The sequence below is a fragment of the Camponotus floridanus genome, unplaced genomic scaffold (genome assembly GCF_003227725.1).
Source record: "Camponotus floridanus strain SB8 unplaced genomic scaffold, Cflo_v7.5 scaffold3, whole genome shotgun sequence".
NCBI classification, from domain to species: domain Eukaryota; kingdom Metazoa; phylum Arthropoda; class Insecta; order Hymenoptera; family Formicidae; genus Camponotus; species Camponotus floridanus.
This window is the reverse complement of record NW_020229436.1, coordinates 1,287,875-1,311,436: the sequence shown is the minus strand read 5'-3', so window position 1 is coordinate 1,311,436 and position 23,562 is coordinate 1,287,875. Positions and strand designations below refer to the sequence as shown.

General features: G+C 32.6%; 1 protein-coding gene across 3 annotated transcripts in view; it reads right to left on the bottom strand.

Annotated features, from left to right (window-relative positions):
- The window catches only part of LOC105257340 (nephrin), a 243,633-nt gene that overhangs the window by 202,836 nt on the left and 17,235 nt on the right, over positions 1-23,562 (bottom strand). The window contains exon 1 of one of the 3 annotated variants that reach the window (XM_011267898.2): positions 7,233-7,828. The exons of the other annotated variants lie outside the window; for them this stretch is intronic. The gene's annotated coding sequence lies outside the window, so the exon portion shown is untranslated. Of the gene's footprint in view, positions 1-7,232; positions 7,829-23,562 lie in introns of those variants that run through there. 3 annotated transcript variants of the gene reach the window in all.

The window sequence follows — 23,562 nt, the reverse complement described above, 5'->3', positions numbered from 1 at the left end:
GTTACGTAGACTCTTGAAAACAATTCTTTTCATGATCACTTTTCTCTGTAATATTATTTCTCAGAATGATTTCTCAGAAAAATAACTTGATATTAATAGAATAATAAGCCAATAATATTATTTTTTACATCTACATAATGGTTGTTTACATTTAATAATTATATATTACAATAATAATCAAAATAATATTATTGCATTAATAACTATAACATATTTTTATAATTTTTTATACATTTTATACATTTTTCAAATATAACTTTTAATTAATTAAATGTATAAAAAACTCTTTTTTAAGACCGTAAGAGCATTTCTCTTATTTCTGAAAGCTTTCATCAAGTTTTTATTTACAAGCATTTCTAATAAATTTTATTTTATTTGTAGTTGCTTGTTATATCAATCGTACTGGTTTTATTCACATGATATTTTAATTTACTAAAAATGTTTTATTAAAAATGTTATTTCTAACATATATATTTAAGTATATCTTGCGATATTTCATGCATAGTAAAAACACACAACGTGTCATAGACTTACGAACACGATATTTAAAACAATCAAAATATGAAATTTTTACTTAACGGCTTTTATAAAATGGTTTTTTATATTATTGCAAACTTAATTAATAATAAAATTATATATTATCAACATCTTAATATTCGATTTGTCAAATTGTACACGATTTTTATTCATCATTATTATTTATTCATTATTAGATCTTTATCTCCTTATATTTATCTCCTATATTTTACATTTGATGTGAAATAACGTACGTACCTATATCGAGATCATTGGCATCATTGAAAAAAAATGACAAAAAGATAAAGATCCACATCTTTGCCACGCGTCGCTCGAATTATATCGCAAGGTTATTATATAAAATTAAAAATTGAGCGCGTGCAGGTAAGATAAATCGTGATTTACACGCATAATAGTACATACGCGCAGCTGATTCACTCACGTTTATGGGCGAAGGCGAGCAGTCACGCAATGTGACTACACGAGTTACACAAGTTGCACGACTCAACAAAGGATAATTGATAATCTCAGTCAGTCTGGGAACACGGGCGCCCGCACACACAAGAATCGCGTGACGCAACTGAACAGCATGACATTATAAATGGACCTGGACTGTCGCACGCTTGTCAGCGAAAGCAACACGCGGCGAATGAATTTTATCTCTTTTTTTTATAAATGTTAGAATATTGGAAAATGAATTATACATATGAATACACACACATATACACATTCAGGTGTATATACGAAAAGATATATGTAATATATCCATTATTATATCTTTTTTTCTCTTCAATAATTTAATACAATCTTTTAATATATGCTTCTAAATATGAGATATTAATAATTAAAAATATATAAGAATATTTTAGATTATGTAATTTAAAGTATATGGTTTAGTAACAGGATCACAGAAATAGGAAAAATGAGCAATATGCAAAAAACTTTTCTCCTTACAGAGAATTTAATTAAATAAAAATAAATGCGCGCGCGTGTGTGTAATATAAAAACTTATTGCAGATATTAATAGAGAATTTATTATATGAGAATAATTGTACCTTTTCTCTCTCTCTCTCTCTCTCTTATTATATGAGAATAATTTTACTTCTTTTTTCAAAAACCATATCCTTCGCATTTCCGCATCATTTTTTAATCAACGATCTTTTATTATAAAATATATAGTTAGAACTTTTTGAATATCTTATTTTTTTAAATACACATAATGTAAATATAATACAAAATAATTAATTATTCAATAATACAAAATATTTTATTAATGATAAGATTCTGTTTTGTTAATATTTTGTTGTTTTCTTCTTATCATTTCAAATCATTTTTTTTTATAGTCACTTAATTCAATTATTAAACAGATACTCTGAAAAAAACGTGAAAGAACATAAACTTTAAATTTGCTAAAATAAATTTATTTTAGCTGTTTTATCGCTCTTTAAAATTGATTAAAAAATACATATATACATGCAAAGTATGAAAAATATCGAGAGTTTTTACGATTCACAAGATATTATTGGATTGTTTAATCGTTCATATCTTGATCAAATATACATACATAGAAATTTAACAAACAGTAACATTATAAGAATTAAAAATAATAATATTATCCCTTTCAAAGATTAAAAATATAAGATATTCATGCAAAAATGAAAAATTTATTAAAAATCATAAATTAATTCTTCCTCTCTTTACAAGCTACATACAATTGTCTCTTTTATCTCGTATTAAAAAGCTTTCATTGAACTCTTTTATATCTAATGACATCAATAAAATAAGCTTTTAACAAAATACAAGATATTAATAAATTGAGATGGGATTTTTCGTTGAAACGAAATCTCGTAATGTTCCAATTAGATAAGAAAACGACGATTATTTGAGTTTTAGCGATCGGATATTGGCGTGAATGGAAACAAGCACGCAAACCTCTTTCGTCGACATCACGTACGCGTGTATATATATAAACGTTCTTTGTTCTTACCGACCGGCCATTCTCTCTCTTCGTCTCTATCGAAACGCGCACTCGAAGCGAATGTCGAAAAGTAGTTACAACCTGTGTTGGTACGGCCGGCTACGGAAAGAAGAGTTGTCCCATCGACATGTTCCACATCATGCCGAACCATCATGCTACAACCACTACGTGACAAGGGATTCGTTCGGAGAAAAAGGGTGCACGTCGCAAGACAATGGCCGTTTTACCGAAAATCGTGATTCTTGTGATAAGACGATATTTTTGCAGCACCTAAGACTGTCGAAGAAAACCGAACAAATTCTTTTTACTTAGAGAAAAAACTCTTAGAGAACTCTAAAACTCTCGTTAGAGAACTTGTTAGAAAAGAAACTCGGGATAATATATTATTTCAGTTCTGTATAATCTTTCTCTTTCTTTCTTCCTTAAGAATTTTATCAAGTTATCTATCATCATTATACACATTATATTATATTAATTTATATAATTAATATTGAAATAGAGAGAATTAAAAAAATTTAGAATATCTCTAATATTATTTTATAATATTAAATTAATATTCGTCTTTTCTCTCTCTAAATTATATTAGCTTTAAAATAGATTTAGAAAAATGCGAAGTAGCCTCGATAGCTTCGACAATAAGATATAAAGCAGAATAGCGTCATCACAATTATTTCCCATCTGCGAATAAAATGATATTGCCTCGACTTATCGTTAAATTCCCATCGAGGAAGATACTATTATTTTCTCACATGTAAAACCTATAAAATCCTACGTGCCACTCACAGAAGCTCGAGTTGACTCGAAAAGGGATCGAAAGTTCCCGGCTAATATCATGACGTCGAATTAGCGCGAAGAATAATGGGGCCTGGAGTGAACTGGGAGAATGACTACCTTAGGAAGTTCCGATAGACGAGATATCGAGGAGCTCCGGAGTCGCTTCTGGGCTTTTCACGGAGCTCTTAAACAGCCATTAACCGAGCTCGGGCTCGAAAGAGCGACTGTGAAGACCGGTGGAGAATTTTGCGAGACTAGCCTGACATCAAAGATGAATGCGTTTGATGACAGGAAGCAGACGCAATCGACGGACAATATTGGATAGCAAATTAATATATTTAAGGCAACGATGATTTCTACAAGACAGAATAAGAGCAATCCTCGTCCTTTCCATTTCGGTAAATTGATTTTATTATTTATTAATTATTTGAGGAATTATTTATTATTTCTCTCGTAATTTCCTACAGCTAGGAACGAGACGTGCTAGTTTGACGAAGCAACAAAAAGCAAACAGTTTAATGCTGTTTATAGATGTAAATCTAGAGATTAAACATTTATAACATTTAAAACCATTACGAGAGAAATAACGTAAATAATATGAAGGAAACATAATTTATCACGTGTTAATATTGCCACGTTACACGTTAATAGCATTAGTATTACTCTTATCCATTTTAATTTATCTATAAATTATTCTCTCTCTAACGTGTGCATCATATTTAGATTATAAATACTTATTTATCATATTTAAATTTGATTAACGAAAAATATGTATTAGAAAACACAATATTCATTCATACATTTTTCCGTATTTGAAGCTATCTAGGAGCGGAAACTTTTGCAGACAGAGGACATTGCAACAACAAGCACGACGTTTTCGACGTCTCGAAGTAGCGCGGGAATAGAGATCTAACAAGTTTTCGCGAAACACGAATAGACGACGGGCGAACCCGTTCACGAAACTGAAGCAACGAATTTGTCGAAAGCTCGCTCGCAAACGAAACACGCTCTTGGAATTTTAGGTCAATCGCTCGCGCAACTTCTTCCTCGAATAAATGTGCCAACTCCTCTTACGAAGAGTACGTTGTTTCCCGTTTGGCTCCCAAATGTGTCTCCGCGAGGGATTCTAGTTTATGGCGCACGGGCCGCTTAATTTGCCTTAAGTGCGCGGCTCGCCGATGAAAGCGCACCCTCTCCCCCCCCCTCTCTTTCTATTTTTTTTTTTTTTTTTTTTCGTTGCATCGCACTGCGCATTGTACCACGAAAGTTTCGAATAGACAGTTAGCTTGTACTTTTGCCGGTAATGTTTTACAAGTTTACGAGTAGAAAGGGCTCTCTCTATCTCTCTCTCTTTTTCTTCTCTTTCAACATTGCTTGTCCGACAATGAGAAGTTGCATCTCAACGTTTCGCTGTTGTCTCTGTTCTTCAAACATCGCGAATAAAAAGAATTAAATGAAAGAAAAGACTTTACAATATCACCTGCTGAAAATGGTCAATGTTCATTATTGCAAAATGTCACATCGGCAATGCTAATGATGTGAATTAATTAACTGAAGAAAACATTGGAATTCACTTTCATGAATTACAGTAATTGTGATTGAAAAGAAAATTTCCGTTAAATATATAAAAGGAAGAATCAAATATAAATATCCTATTGACGATTAAAAAACTGATTGTTGATGTAAAATCAAAATTATTTATATTTTTATCCATGATCTCCTATGATTTACGTATAACGAGTTTGAGATTAAAATTGAACAAATTTTACATGTCATGCATCTACTATGTATACAGATGATAGAGAAAATAATGTGAACATCCGAAAAATACACTATATTTGTTTATTAATAAAATGTTGGATCATCATTTGCTTTTAATACAGCTTCAATTCTTCTTAAATAAAGAAATAGAAAGGGAAAGGAAAAAGGAATAGAACCATACAATTTCTGAATAATCCCCAGTGGAATATTGTCCCATTTTTTCATCAAAATATCTGTTAATTGCTTTTAGAGATGTTGGAGAAGAGAATAAACTTTTCCAGAACTGCACATAGTGATTCAATGATATTTAAATCGAATAATTGTGCTGGTCAGAGAAGAAATTAAAGTTCATTTTGATACTGTTTAAATTAAGATTAAACTGTGTGGGTGTGTTACCATCTTAAAAATGGCACTATTTGATAGAAAAATGGGACAATATTCAACTGAAAATTATTTAAAAATTGTATGATTCTATTCCACGGAGAAGTGGTATTAAAGGTAAATGGTAGTCCAATATTTTATTAATAAACAAATAGTATTTATTTTTCAGGTGTTCAAATTATTTTGTCAACTCCTTGTAATAACAACAAAAACTCACAATATGTAAAAAACAGGGGAAAAAAATCCTAGAAATTGCTCGACGTTTTAAGTTAATTTACAATTTACGAAAAATTTTGACAAATAAAAAATATCAATATATTTCAGAAGTGAAATTGAATTTTCACTCTAGAGTATCTATATTGGATATACAACGTCAATCGAAAACGATCAATCAAAAAATTAACAAGTCGAAAAACTATTCATTTTATTTGAGTGCAATTCTTTCGCAATTGTGAACAATTGTGATATATTGTTTTATTTGCATACATTTATCGAAAACCAGTCATCGCGTTTTGCAGCAATCACTCAAAGGCGAGAGGAGATGAATAACACCGAAATGTTGCGTATTCACCTTTTCGGTTGTTAATATTTTATCGGATTCGAAACGGAAAATGCTTTTGCGGCACGCCATTGACGTATTCTCTGTCAATATAATTTCGACGAGGGCTTATTGGCATTGGCAGTATGTTATGTATTTGATTTTCTGTGGTAGCTATTATTTAACTTTCGTAATATTACACAATCGGGACAATGTTCAATATATTTACGAGTAAAGTTCAGCGTTTTTTTTTCCGGGCCACATTTATTTTTCCGTAAATTTTTCATACGTCAGAACTTTATTCAATGATGAATAAACCTGCTGTGTGTGTATGTGTGTGAGATATTGACTTGTGTTGAATTATTTTTGACATTTTTGCAAATTGGAGAACAAACAAAGAATATGCCAATAAAAATCAACAACTTCAGAGATTGTAATGAACTATCAACAACTATCAGAGATTGTAATGATATCTCAATGTTATTGCTGAATGAGTTATTTCATATTTTGAGAAGTATGTCAATACGATCGATTAAATCTTGTATCGAATATCAACAGGATGTGTAGGTTTACCATCGGCGTCACTTACTAACTTAAGCAACGTGCTGGCAACCGCCCCTTGGCTAAACCGCTAACCTAAACCGCTATGAACTTTTGCATGGATACAATGATAATATGACAAAGCATGTGAGATCATTGTTTAGTAATAATTATTTGGAGAATTCAGGAAGAGATCTATCAAAGTTTTATCAATTCTTAAATTAGCAGAGTAGAACGAAATATAGAGTATATATATGCGAAACAAGTTAATCCTAAAAAGGTTTAAGTAAAAAAAATATAATAGTACATTATATTTAAATTTTGCTTAGTTACAAAGGGCAACGTTATTATTTTTGTTTTCAAAATTAATTTTCAAAAACAGTTTTTTTTTAAAATACACAAGTTATTCAATTTTAAAATGTATGAAATATACATTTTTAAAAGCTTACAAAGCAAGCAATTTAATTAACGGATGTAATTATACATTATGAAGCATATCTCTCCCAGAATGATCCATTTAAAAAACTAAAATGACTCGAGAAAAAAATACAAGGAAAAATCACATATATATATATAAACAAAATTATAAATTTGACACAAAAACACGATTTAACTTGCAAGAGCCACACCTCCGAATAATCTCCAATTTTTCGAAGAGTCGAACACACACAAACACTCGGCACTTGCAGCGATTATTCGAGAGAGATTCGCATCACAAAGATAAGCGGATATTAGGATCGTTACCTGAGCCGTCAATCCCTTAACACTCGATCAAAACGCACTGCCAGTTGCAGCTTGCACACGCGTTATTACACGCATCACGGCATCGCCGCGACAGATCGTCCCGGCGCCAACGTCACCCCCGTAGTCGTCGTCTTGGAAATGACGTCGCAAACACGTGGTGTCACGAGCTGTCATCGGCGGTCACAACGATCCGCGATCCTCCCGCCAACACTATTCACTCGATCCTGGGAATCATCTCCTCGCATCGCCCTCGAGCGTCTGCCGCATCGTCACGCACTACTACTCTTGTTAATTGGAAGCCGATAATCACGCACGATCGTACTCCTTATCGTTGCTTCTCTGTCATCGATCGGGAGCACCGCGTATATCACTTGGCGAACAAACACTGTACCAGGAGGAGGAATCAAGGAACCAAGATCAAGATCGTCACTCGAAGTGACGACGAAACGGAAACTCGCGCGATCGTTTCGCACTCGGACGAGATTTTTAATACGTAATAGACGCTTTTTTTTTTTGATCGGCTACTCGACAAAATTCGCGACAGAGATCCGCGGATTCGATCCTCCCGCGCGATGAGCGATGCGCGCGCGTCGAGCTCCGCGATGTCACTGGATGCTGCCAGCGAACTTTCGCGCACGGACAAGCGTCCGCCGACCCATCCCCCTCCCCCTCGCCGCTATTTCTCTTTCGCCCGGTCGGGGCGCTATTCACCCCCGCGTCCAAACTCACTCCCCTTGCGCCGACACCCGTGCTTCGCGCAAGCTCGATAATCTTCGTGCAAGCTCGTGAGCCTCAATCGAGATACGGGGGTGAGCGCGTTACAGGGGTAACAGGATGACCAGGAGGCAGTTTGGGAAAGAGGGAAACGCGCATTTTCGTCCGGCTCTCGGACAAGTCTGGAATAGCCATTTGAATAGCGAATGTCTAACATTTGTACATGTATAGCTGAATTGATACGCTTATTTCCTCGCATTTATATAAATATATCTATATACATTTTTTTAAAATTTAATATGAAAATTATGAAAATTATAATAGTATTAAAAGTAATGTAATATTATAAAAATTATAATATAATTATAAAAAGTATAAAAATTATAATAATAAAGAAAATTTATATTATTACCTAATTATAAATAAATATACTGTTTTAGTTTAATTGTACTATTACATAAATACTGAGTGCATTTACAGTTATTCATGTAATTAACATATGTTTAAAAAATTATTTATATCGAATATAAAATATATATTACTTTAGATATAAATTATTTGTATTATTAGTATGATATATAAATAATTTGTATAATATATAAATTACAAAAGTTTTATTTATGTGTGTATTTTTTTCAATCCTTTTCTTTTTATTTTTATATATTAAAAACCTTTATAAAAATTTTAAAATATTAAATCACTTTCTTCTCTGAACATCTAATCATTACATATGTTTCTTAGATCTCCACTATAATATAGCGAATAATATTATTTAAATTTACTCCTAGTGCATTTTATACCAAGAATATGCGGAAAAATACTTACACGAAATTATTTTCGACTTTATATTATTTATATTATTTATTATTTTCCACTTATTATATTATTAACATCTTCATAATTATTTATTATTGCTTCTTCTGTCATTATAAAAGCAAACACTTGTAGATGTCAAGTTGACGTAGTTCATAATTCCATTTCTGAGTTATGTATCATAATTAATTAATTAAATCTATCAGATTCAGATTTGATACAAATAGGATCGTTGATAGAATTGAATTATAGTGAATGAAAGAGATAAGAAACACGATAACTTCTTCGCCTCTGGCAATTAGTTGACAGTAATTAAGATCGTCTGCTAGATTTAAAACTTATATTCAGCTAAAAAAATAATAAATATCTCACAATAAATACGCGCTTCATTTTTCACATAATTTCCTTTTCCAATAATTAATAATTTTAAATTATTTATTTTACTAATATTAAAATATAATAAATACTGTTAAAACAAAAATGACTTTATAATCTTCTCAAAGTATTATATCAAAGGTTTGAAAGTCAAAAGCTAGTTTTAAATATTGTTTTAATTAAAAAACTTGTTGATGATATAAAATAATTTGATGCATAAATCTTAACGCTGTAAGTGCGTGAAACGATTCCATTTTATGTCCATATTAATAAAGTTCAAAAATAATAAGTATTTCAATGAAAATGTTACAGAATATAAGCGGATTTTCGTCAATATGCCAAAACGGCTGGCGTTTCGATAGACACGCGAATTCACCGTCGTTTCAAAACGGTTTATATATCTTTCAGCAACAGCGTGATGTATCCATCGTAATCGCATAGGATTATCATAAACGAGCACATTAAGCACACAGAGAATACTAAAGCTCTCAAAATGGATTCCACCTTTGAAATGTTCGAATAAATACAACTGTATGAATAATAATCGATAGGCAAAAGCACTAATCCAGATGCATTTGTCGTTGTGAATATCTTCATTGTTTCAATTTGTAGTCATAAAATTTAACAAACGCATTGGAAAAACACTACATTGTATGCCCGCATAACCCAAATAACGGTTTTCACTTTTTCACAAATTTGTTTTTTTCCTACATTGAGAAAAAATTGTAAACATGACTAAATATTTTCTACTAATTATTTTTTTTTTAATTGAAATATTTAAATATTAAATCCAACGTCTATTTAACTTAAACAATTATGCCAATTAAAAAAATAATTAATTGAAAATATTTTGTCAGCTTTACAAGCTTTTTCTCTCAGTGTATGAAACGTATAGTATGTATATCTCGTTGGTGATGAAAAAAATCAAGATTGGTCATTTGCCTATTAAAATTCTTTCTCTTTCTTTTTACAATAATTTTTTACAAACGAATAAATCAAAAATTTGTTTAGAAAACACAAATTTATCATTTTCTTGCTGGATATTCTGAAAATCTCGAGCGAAGCAAATGAAATATTTCATCCTGACCCACTTTCCAGATGGCGTGCATCGCAAGCGTGACGAAAAACTTTCTTATCTCTCTGACGAGCTAATTTGTGTTATAATCACTCTGGTTTCCGAATCGCTCGAAACGTGCAGCAAACTTCGGGCGGACGCTAACGAGCAAGTCCGTCACTCGTAATTAGCGTTTCCCAAAACTTAGTAGGAAACGCCGACTATATGTGCGATTACAAGAAGAAGCGATAGGCATGAAAACCCGAAAGAGAACCTTGACTAGATGTAACGATGTATATAAAATAAGCTCGTTAAACATGCGCAACAGTAAAAGTACAGCAAAAACTAATTACCGTATCGATTGACCGATTATTAAATGCAACTCGTCGAGGGGAACAGTTGCAGTTTTCGCGAGTCTAATCACGAATCGCGCATACGACAGTTTGCCGAGGACGATAAAAAGCATCTTTATACGCGCGAATCGAATGCACGCCCGCTGATGTTTTCTGCTATTTGCCATTAAGTCGAAACAATATATATATATCTCTCTCTTTCTCTTTCGCAAAAACCTAACTGCTATATTCGTAACAGAAAGCGAGTAACTTTGTTCTGATGCAACAGATCGTATTTATATGATTTTGACTGCGTGAGACGTGAATCAAAAGATATGATAATGATGTTTTTTTTTCCTGGTGCAAATAAAATTACCACGTGTTGCAATCGTAAATGGCATCACACATGACGGCATATTGTAATTAAATATTATAATTACAGTATAATATTACGATAAGTTTAATTGATAATTATCATGTGTATGAGTACAATTTTAATTATTTTACAGTGTTTCTTTGTTTAATAGAATGAACTCTCAAAATGCAATTAAAAATATTTTTTCATGTTATTATTTTCATATGCACTCTATAATATTAAAATAGATTTCCCCGAGTTAAACAAATTACCTAGCTGTCTATCTGTTTATCTCTCTAGCTGCCCTTTCAATAAAGCCCATACACAACATCACGCTGTCACATCCAAGCGCCATCGCTGCGGTCAATTCAGTAACCGGAAATGATTGCCTGTTCGATATATGCGAGTTTGATATCTCTGATCAAGACGACACCGAAAATGCAGTCGGGCACACTCATGCCAGCTCGATGCACTCGAAATATACGAACGCGGACGCAAATGCGAAAACATATCCACAATCTGGATGTTATCTGGAACGAATGTGATAGGAAATTATAAACATCACGTAAATAAAGAAAACATGCGACGTTCACATTTTTGAACATCGAAGGAAACATTAAAATATATTACATAAAATATATGTCACACTTACTAAAGACATTTTTTTTGACATTTGATTTTTTGACATTTGATTTTTTGACATTTTTTTTGTTTTAATTTTATGTAATATAATAATTCTATAGAAGAGATAATTATTTATAAACTTCAGAAATATTACAATGTTTGACAATATTTTTACACATTTAATGTTATATTATTCGATTTGTTTTGTGGTACTTAAGTCGTAACATGTATCAGTTTCATTTTTTTTATTATATTTTTATATATTATATGAAAGAAATAGTTGGCAATAATTTCTTTGTAAAGCTCACATTTCGATGCTCCATATAATCACGTATAATAATGACTTTGCCGAAAACAAGCGTTATTAATTCTATTTCAGGCAGCTTGCACTTTCATCGCATACATAGAACATATATGTATATATGCTCGCGTATGTGTGCGAGCGAAATAAATTCATATATTCAGCTACATCATGAAGATGCGCGAAAGGTAGAGCCCCTTAACATGCATGCGTACAGGATATTCACCGTGATCTTTCCTTTATAAGTTTAAATGAAAGGTAAACTAGAATTGGAAAAATTCAGCTTTTTTCAAAAAATCCATGCCAATGGTAAAAACCGGTATTTTCCAAAAAGAAATTGGCAAAAAACTGGTCTTTCCTATTAAAAATATTAAACTAAATAGAAAACCTTTTCATCAATATTCATCAATTAAAGAGAGTGTTTTCTAATTTAAGCTATAACCATTATAAAATCCAGATTAGAAATCGACATAGCAGATAAATTAGTTTTTTTTTTTTTTTTTAGAAAATGTTGAAAGATAAACGAGAATCAGATTTAGATTGATAAAAATTTTTAATTTTGTTACTATTACATCTTTTTTATTAAATTAAAAACTTATATAAAATTTAGTAACATATATATCTCTATAATTTTTATTTTTAAAAATTCACATATTAAAAAGATATTATCACATCACATTTTATATTACATTAATATATATTATAATTAATATATTATATATAATATTATGATAACTATTATAATATAATATAAAATTATATTAATATATTATAATATTTTTTTAAACTATAATGATCAATATCATTTATTAATCCTTTAATTACGGCTAGCATCAATAGACGACGAAATAAATATATACCCGTAGTTAAAAAGTTAATTAAAACAAAAATATCTTTTTGCAAGTTATGCAAATATATTTTATAATATTATATATAATATTAATTATTTTTATAATTTTGCCTGATGATTTTTGATTTATATTTTCATATAGTTACAGGAGAGATTCTAGTCAAATCTTTAGAGAAAATCAATATCTTCCTATTTATTGGCACGAACATTTTTGATTCCTATCAACTGATAGATGGGTCGATTGCGACGTCATCGTGCGTAAGAAGATCGTATCTTGGGCCAAAATCTCTTTACGTTTCAGATTTTCTGATTGAAATCTGGAATCGGTTAAAAGAACCTCGCCGGGATATACGTCGATTCCCGATCGCGATCCGTGAAAGCATCTCCCACTCATCTGATTCGAACGGCCAAATTATATTCAGATAATTTGACTCCCTGCAAATCCCCAACCGTGCGGCCGCGTACGAAAAAAGATCCTGACGCGTAGGACCTAGGGCGTCCTAAGATCCGAAGGAGACGAATCTTACCGAAGGGTTTTACTTCGGCGCCGTCGATTTCGTAAGCGCTCCCGAAGTCCTCGCGGTAGAAGGCGATCGGAATTCTGAATCCGGTAAAATCAGCGAGGCGAAAACGCTCGATACGAGAAGTTCGAGCTCCCGGTTCGCGAGAAGTGTGAGAGAAGAGTAGAAATGGCCGGCGGAGAAAAGTGGAAAAATAGCGGACGTTTGCGCGAGAGGAAATAAGAGTGTTTTCAAGAAAGAGGGAAAGAAGAGAGAAGGAAGGAGGGAGAAGGGGAATCTAACAATCGAACACACAATCGTTGTACTTCTCGTTCTACGTTGTTCCGGCGTTGCTCTTGGCTAACGTTAAGTTTCTTGATGGCCATTACTTTTCATTGTCAAGCCGCTGCATCGCAAGAATACGTAAATCGAAAAAAAAAAAATCGAAGAACTCTCGCATTGTCATCGCTGAACATTTCATTCCAATACAGAAACGCAATTATTTGGCAGGCGAACCGTTTGATCGTTCCGATTAATACTATATGGCTTTTCATACACCGCTTTGTCCTGTTTTGCTCAGGTCTCACTTTTCTGATCGCCTTTGTGCGCGAATGGGAATCGCTCAACTATTAAAGCGAGAAATTATTTTCGATTTTTCGTTCAGATTCCGATAATTGGAGTCTGGAACACGAATAGTTCTATAATTCTATTTTAGTTTTTTCTCATCGTTACTTTTCTCCTCAGTCAAGTTCGTTTAAACAGTGTACAAATATTTTTAATGACAATATTTTTAACCGACAATATTTATAAAACTAATTTGCAATGTGAATGCTAAAAAAAATTGTTTTTCTGAGTGAGGGAAGGTTAGAAGAGATTGTTAAAAATATTATTTTTAATGATTACGTTCTGTTTAATATTATATAATTAAGGGTGCATTTTTCAAACGAATATCAAGCACGTTCGCACAATCTAGTTTCTCATTCATACGCACTTTTGCTGTCATATATCCAAAAATATTCTGCTTCATATACTCCTCAGCATCAAGTCAAGGAAAACTTGAGAAGTTGAGTTTGCGAGATATCGAAATCTGCAACGTTAATTCCACTCGGGAATCTTTCGACAATCCAAAGAAATTCGCGACTTTCCGCGTCGAGTACGACAATTCCAAGTTGTATTATCCTACAAACATCCTCGTTAGAGAGTGTGAGTCCTCGGGCGGGGTTCCTTAACTCAGTAGTCGCAGACGCGCGCAAAACTTGACGAGTCAGATATATTCTTCGGCTGCGAATGGCGCAATACTCGTCATTATCACGTACGTTGAAATTGTCGTAACACGCAGCGAGAACACGGGATAAACTGCTCGTTCCGAAAGGAGCCCTTCCTCGCGATGCGACTCGATGGGCGCTTTACCACTTCTGTTGCGCCCGTCAAAATTCCCCGAGTTCCGTTAACTCCAAGGACTTGTTCTTTGTGCAAGTAGGAATGAAACGAGCTTTATTCCTCTGTCGCACGACTTTTATTGCATACGTGATCCCAGAAGCCCAAGAATAAATGATGAACGTACGAGTTTCTCGGTCGAGGAACTCCTCGTTCGAGGAGATTCCTGTCGAAGTTACAGCAACGGCAAAAATGAACCCGTAGGAAATCAGGTCGGTTAGAAAACCTAGTATTTTGATACAGCTTCTTTTTACTTTGTACCTTTTCTAATAACGCAGTTATGAAATGTGTCAAGCATCGAATAATATATTCAATTTCGAAGATGTTAGTAATTATTAATTACTTCTGTATATTTTTTATTATATTTTTTATATTTTTTATTATATTATATTATATTATATTATTATATTTGTTATTATATTTTTTTTCGGCATATTTCAATAAAATTTTTGCCCTAATATAATATTAAGAGATGATTAAATACTCGTACATGAAGGTGTGTGATAAAACCGACACTAATTCTTCTACTATTCGACGATGTTAACTCGTATGGTACATGCGGCATTTTACGTTATCGCGAGAAAGAAATGACTATATACGGTGCAATGGGGCCTCCATGGTTGAATGCATGTTTGCCACGCGTTACGATCCATAGAAATTTTTGTGAACATTACGGCGACGTTCCATCATAATACGCTTGTATGGCCCGGAAAGAACGTAAAGACGCGTATCGCGAAAGCGAATGGGCAATCGATTACCATAATACAGTGATTCCGGTGCATTCGACGGGAACTCCAGTGTATATCGATGAAGGGCCGTCGATCTATATAAAGAATCGATTGAATTAATGTATACGGATCGCAATTTCGCCGTTGTTTCGCCTGAGCTTCGACCATTTCGCTCCATCTCGCAAAAAATCATTGAAATAAGCGAAAGAGCGTATTATTAAAAAATAACCGTAATTTTTTTAATCCTCCTTCCCTCGTTTTATCGTCCTCGCGATGCAATCACGACAAATGATAAATTCGTAAATGCTCTTTTAACAATATCTGTTTAATCCCCATCGATTTCTGCCTAGCAGAAAATTTCGAAGTGAAAATCCAACAATATTAAATAAACATATCGCAGTGCAATAGGCGGAATTAAAATTCAATTTATCCGTCGACACTCATTCGAAGCCAGGGCGACATGATAATCGATCTCGTTCTGCGACTTGTGCTCTTTCTCTCACTCCATTTCTCTCTCTTTTACGCACACATAGTCTGGCGATAACCCCGCTATAAATTGAGACAGATAGATCTGAAGGCGCGTATCGAAGAACCGAATGGGCGATAGATTATAATAATATGGCGATTCTGGTGCATTCCGTGGCGCGCCCCGACTCCGTAAAACGCGAATTCATGCGCGGCCATGCGCGATTTAAGCCGTCACGGTATTTACATCCGCTTATTTGTACCGATAATTCGCCTCTGCGCGTTTCCAGCTTGGTTATTCCGCATGTGATCGCCATCGCGTACAAGTTAACGGCGATTAAATGATAAGCAGAATATAAGACTAGCACGATTCGCGAAACAATGGAACGATTTTTTATTTGTGGAAATTTCTATTCAAGGTTCAACAATATAATTCTCTCGTGTACGCGCAAAATTAGAGAAACACGCTCAGTGAATAAAACTTTGCAGCTATCAGTTATCAGTTTCTATATCATTTTTAATAATATTAGTTGTACAAATAATAGAATGTGAAGTTATCTCATTTTATCATCGTGGTATATCAAATTCCTGTCGGTATAAAAATGTATAAAAATTTGCGCAAATTTAAAAGTCTATATTCTACTGGATAAAATCTGTTATTTATATAAATTATGTTTTTCCTATATCGATTTTATTTTTAACGTCAACGTAAAGTAAATATCAATTGAAAAGTAATTTTTAAATATTATACTCATAAAGAGAATATTAGAATTGATTTCCATGTATATATTAAAATTAAACTGATTTAAAAAGGAATAAGAAATTAATTAAATGCTATCTAATTTTAATTAAAATTTATTGGAATAATATATATGCAGCATTTTACTACAATTAAAAATTCATGTTGAGATAAGGAAATTTTAATTATTCTATTAATTATACATAAATTTTCATATTGAAGATTTACGTATCGGACATTATGTATGTTTTCCCATGGGTATCATTACACGCGTAAAGTACGAGCTCGTGAATAGCAGATGTCCTCCGGTATGTTACACGCGCAGTAGCCGAAGACATTTCTCATTGTCACGCGGATGTTCTCGGACCATCGAATCCGAGGGTCGCTTTACTGTTTTCGCAGCTCTTGCTTCCCCTTTTGCATCCTATCGCCATTTCGTATGATTTTCGTTTTATTCTAAATGGATCGTATTATTCGAGCAAATCAATTTTCATATCATATCCATGAATAATATTTATCGTTGTCCTGTCGTATTTTTCAGCCCATAACGCTATAATGATTGATAGAAAATAGATAATACTTTTCATAATTAAATAACACACGCACTTTAAGATTATGTGACAGGACGACATGATTGAATATCTAAATAGATTCAGATTGAAAAATAAATATCTAAATCAGATTTTGAAAAATAATTTCAGAGAATAAGGAAACAACAATTCGAATTTTTAGTATAATTTTACATTTAATTGTTCAATTCTAACATTGAAATACAAAGAGAAAGCATTTACCCATTCACATATATAATATATATCATCAAATACATCAGAATTTTCTAAGTATGTCACAAGTTACAGGAACATTTCAAAATAGTACCGCAGGAAAAACTGAGAAAAATAGCAAAGAGCATTTTTGTGGAATACGGATGCGAAACGCATGAAATGTTATGAAATTTTCGACGGTTTCCGTATTTTATCTGACCCGATTTCCGCTGGGGAATCGGTGTAGAGGAACCAGGCAGCAAATGCAATTCTTAACGTAATGCGGAAGTCGTGTGGCGGTAAAGTTGAAGCGTACGACTTCCGGCATGGCTTCTTTGACAATGAAGTTGTCGATCTAATACGGCAGTTAGCGGAAAAATATTTTAAAATTCTTTTTCTCATTGATATTAAATTTAGAATTTTCTATCGCTTCTTTCTATTATTTACATTAGTAAAACCGATTTATTTAGAATTTAAAAGAGATCACTTATTTCATACTTTCTCAATTTTTTAAATCTTTAATCTTCTAAATTATTAATTCGTTTTTTGCTGCAATTTAACATAAAAGATATTAATTTATTAGAAAAATAAACATTTCTAATCTCAATCCGTGTGCAAATGATTTTCTAAGATAATGAAAACAGCTCTTAAATTAAACTATTCATACAATCAAAAACGTAAGAAAAATTCTCTTAATAATACGCTTACCACTAAAGAGAGCTCTGAATTTTATAAAGACTTAATTTATACGAGAAAGACAAACTCGATGATGTCTGTTCCCAAAAACATTCTCAATAAACAGCCCTCTTTTACTAAAGAATTCCTCAGCTGCGCATTCTCTCCTTCGAACTCGGCTCTTGGAACATTCAAGCAGAAATGGCGTAATAAATCACCGGATTCTTTCCAATAACTGCCTGCACATCGATAGGAAACGGAATAAAATTCAGAAAGCGCGGGGCTAAAATTAAATTTTATATATATATATATATATATATATATATATATATATATATCCTGCGTAAATAATAAATTTTTAATAAATATTTTTTGAATAATTTTTTCCTCGATAACTAGTAATTCGATATTCGTTTTCGCGTAAACATTTGATATCGTTTACTTTTTCATGAACTTCGTTGCCGATATGAGAAAGATCAAATGTTATAATTAATCTCAATGATTAATATAATTATTGTATGCGAAATCAAATTCATTATAATAAAGAGGAAAAGGCAGGAAATTTCACGTTCAGTTATTTGATGCTTTAATTAAAATCGAGAAATTGAAATATTTCTGAAATATTCTGAAATAGAATACTGAATTCTTAATAAAAATATTCTTTGTGTTTTTCTCTCTTCCACTGTTAAATTGGCGACATCGTTTTCAGAAAATATGACATCATTTGAAATTAGGTAATGCTTCAATCAAATCGCTTTTGTTTGAAAAAAAAATAATGACAACGCAATGGTCGAAATGGAAGAATGGTTTTATGGGTCTTCTCGACAATCGCGGTCTCCAATTATGTCATTCTTGTGCTCACTTCTCGCTAAATTCTGACATTTCATCTGTCATATTCGCGAATAGTTCTCTTTCAAATGAAAATCTCGTGCGGAAATCGTTTATTGATTTATCTAAATCCTTCGAAAAACAAAATTTCGAAATGCAAATTGTTGTAAAGGAGAAAAAAACGTAAACAATACGTTGCAATTTCCTGACTTGATAAAAAAATAGAAGAAAATGCGAAAAAATCCGATATTTCTATCTGATATAAATAATATTAAAATTGCATTTTTTTATATATACAACATACAAATGTTTATTATACGTGTAAATGTAATGTGTGTGCACAGTAGTGTGTTTATTATATAAATTTTACTATCGCATGTTGGGTAGAAAATTAAATACGTTCTGTTGCTTTAAAATAATATAAGAGAGAAAATATTGCTATTTTTACGGATAACAATTATTATTTTTTTTATATAAGAAATTGTATCATAAATAATTCTATTATTTACAATAATTTGTACTTGTATTATATTTACATTTTACTAATTACGTTAACAAATTTACGGATCAGGAAAAGATATATGTATAGTTGCATTAGCTTATTATTATATCCTAATTATATTATGTGCAACATAGTTATTGCAATCGTAGCCCAATTATGGACAGTAACAGCAAACATTTGCGCTTAATGGAAAACACGGTCCTCCCCTTTTAATCAACGAGATTACATAGAGTTCACAGAGTTCAGAAATTACATCGGCGAAGTTTTATCTATAAATTCGGTCCTTATACCTGCTCTGCTTATTAAATCAACTTCATCACGAATGACTTCGTTGAATCACGATCTTGGCTCCTGAGTTATTAATCTTTATATGAAAGAAGAGACTGCAATATCCAAAATGAGAATCATAGCTGAAAGCTACTTTTATAAAAGCGGTACTTAACTTATTTGAAGAAAATATATAAGAAAGAGAGGAGAGAGAAAAAGAAAAATTACAATTTACATCCCTCATCTTTATAATATCGCATTCTCTGTTCTCATAAATAGTGTCTATAGTCTTTCACAACATTAACAATCTTGATATACAAAAGCAATTTGAATGAGAATAATTTTCCGAATACAAGGTACTCGTTCTTCAGTTATTATTCAAGGTAATTCTCAATTCATTATTATAATAAAGAAATGTTACACTTACAAAAGATTATAATTAAACAATTTAAAATAATTTAAAATTTATCACATTATCAGGAAAACCTATGGCCCTTTCGCTAAAACGCATCTCTCTCGCGAGATAAAAAATATGACAATTCTCCATTTCGACATCGCTGACGAAAATTGCGATTTCCTTGCTCGGGAAAATGCCTTCCGCCTGATTTCGCGAGGAAATGTGAGTAGCACGGCGCATAACGCGCGCAAGACGAATCCGCGCATTGGGAGATTGAATTCCTTGCGGAATAAGTAATCCCGGGGGCGAACAAAGAGAAAGTCCGGAAGCGAGGAAACGGTAAAGCGGGGACAGTCATAAGCATCGTTTGTCGTCGCGGCGTTCGCCTCGAAATCACGCAGACAAATTCGCACGAGTTCTCGTACTCCGTTCGAGCTCGCTACGCTATCAAAAGCATTACGTTGTATATTAAATCGAGCATTACGGCGAATGTCGCGAGAACAGAATTTTGCGAGATAAGCGAGCGCGCGCGCGCGCACATTTGCGTGAGTTTTGAGGAGTTAAATTGCTCGGAAAATGAGTAATCTTGCGAATAATGGAGAATGCCGGAAGTGGGAGGGGAGAGAAGAACGCCGGGTAACGTAAACATTGTGCTGACTCGAGTTTAATCAGAAGGAGCCAAATGAGCCTCGGGTCAGCCCTCGGCAACCGGGCAACAGGGTTTCATCCCTCTCTCTCTCTCGTAGGAATAAGGAAGAGTATCCCATGGATACTGTTCCCTACTGATTCGTATCTGTCCGGGCCAGATCGAAGAAGGGCTGAATAGCGGAGAAGAGAAAAGGCATCCACCTACTTGGAAACTTTGGGAATTGCAGTCGACCTACTTAACTTTCATCTTAATTAATAAGAAAAGAAATAGTACGACTTTTTCTCATTCAAGATATTCAAATCGGTCATTATTGTAGATATGTACGTAGATTCATATATATAACGGCAATTAAAGAAAATACTAAGAAAACTGCCATAAAAGTCTGGAAAAGCTTAATGCGCGACATGAAAAACAGCGAATGAAGCAGCGAATTGTATATTATATATATCTTATAAAATTCTTCCGATTTTCCCGATTTAATAAGGACATAGATAATTATCTTAAATGTAAGAAAATTAAATTATAATTAGAAATATACAATTCAGGACAATTTTGTATTTTTTTAAATTAAAACAATAATTGAAAATTCAATTGACAATTCGGTGCTTGATAAATATTGAAGACAATACATAATATTTTTAATAATTTTAATATTTTTAATAATTTTAATATTTTTAATAATTTTAATATTTTTAATAATTTTAATATTTTTAATAATTTTAATATTTTTAATAATTTAATAAAACAAGTTCTTTTGAAAAAAGTTTCATGTAACGTATTTTATAATCACATCGCGTATATAATTCGGAAAGATTTAAAATTGTAATTATATAATCTATTATGTTACAAATATCATTTTCTGGCTATCGAATAATATATTATTTAATATAATATGTAAAAAAGTAGATTTTATTTTCCTGCGATTTATATATAATATATTGTTTTAATTTGCCGAATAAAAAATTACGTGTATTCAAGATAATTAAATAATAAATATTTTCCCCGATAATATAAAGCTTAAAAATAAAAATGTAAATTTACAGTAGACTTAATTATATTGTTTTAATTACGATATATAAAATAATTAAGTTAAAATAAATTTTTCCAACATACGAGACACAACTGCGACAGAGAATATATGTAATCCAATTATTATAGATGAACTCGATGCCTAATTACACGTCGTAAATATCAACGTCGAACTTCCGCACAACTGATTTAAGCAAATGAATTCGCGGTATAGTGCGCGAACTCGTGGAAATTAGCATTTTGATGATTCCGGTTTTAAATGTCCATAATTGATTAATCACCGCTAATGCGAAGCGCCGGCGTGCGTGTCGTTATCCCTTTTCTATGTAAATTCCGCTGACAATAATACAGTAACAAGATCTGTTTATTCGATTGATTACGAGCGAAACAAAACAGCTCGCTGATTGGTGGTTTTCCCATGTTTTCCCGAGTAAAAAGCAAATCTCCTCGGCGTAATTGCGATCACAATTTACATCGATCGTTTGCACTCGCAATGTAACGAGAAGCTCGCTGATATTTTATATATTATGCGTTAAATCTCATATATGCGAGAATATAAAATAACACTATTGCGTCATAAAAGTCGCAATTTATGACTTTAGAAATTTCATTGCTAAATGTATATGAGAAATAATATGGTTAAATAATAAAAACGAAAAGAAACATACATAATACATATTCTTTCACACTCAAATATTTATATTTATCACACAAATATATCAAAATTTCAACATTAAACTAAATTAATTAATCAATTGACAAAAATCGCTCTATCCACATGATAACATTCGAGCATACAAATACTCATATGTCATGTGTTAAGTCAGGGGATATGATTCCAACGCAACAATTCTCAACCCTCGAGCTTGCAACTTTGGTGAACATTCGCCGTGAGAATTATCCCCATATATACAACAGCGGATTCTCCCTCGTCGGGACGTACGCAGTGCGAAATGCGAGTTTACGCTTCATAAATAAACCGGCAGATAAAGTCGAGAACGAAGAGAGAGCGTGTGCGTGCGCCTTCTTTAGTCGCCAACAATTCCTGAGTATTCACCTTCGAGGGTGCATCGCGACTCGTCTGGATCACGCGAGATTCTTCCCCGCACGTTTCCCGGTGAACCCGACGGAAACTTTTACCCTTAATCGTGCCGTATCTCGCGCGACTACCTTCACGAGCATGCAACAAATCGACTTTAAGACGTACGCCATTATAAAATAGGCTCCGTGCTGTATCCGGCTTGCGTGCGACCCACGCAACCGCCTCGTCTCTCTCTCTCTCTCTCTCTGTCTCTTTTTCGCCAACCTGATCTTTGTCTGTGATTTTTAAAATAGAGTGATTTAAGAGTACGTGGGAAAATTGAAATTTTCGCGCTTACCCGAAAAAGATTGTCACCGGAAAGTAATCGCGAATCTTAATAAAAATCGCGCGGGCGACGATCGCTCGAGAAAGAAACGGCGTTGAAGAGAGATTAAAAGAGATAAAGTAAAATGTTCTCCAGTTTTATCCACAAGTTATCTCTAATTTTTTAAAGTAGTTTTATCTCCACTCACGGTATTATATATAATTTTTAATTTATGCTCACATCTTTGTGTTTACTATGTTAATTAAAATTAATTCAGGGCACGAGTTTTATTCAAATTGTTAAAATTAATAATAAAAAATTACGGCAAATATGTAATATAAAATAATATAGTATAATATAACGTAGAAAATAGAAGATTATCTTTTTTTATTTTTTCTCTCTCCTTCTCTAATTTTAAATAGAAAGAAAATAAAAACAGATTCTCACTGAAAATATAAGATCTCACCAAGTTATATTTATTTTACTTTTGACGCAAAATTTATAAATTTTTTTATATCTCAAGAATTCCAACTTAAAAAGGTATCAGGAGGATTTTTATAATCTTTTAATTTAAAAACGAGACAATCTT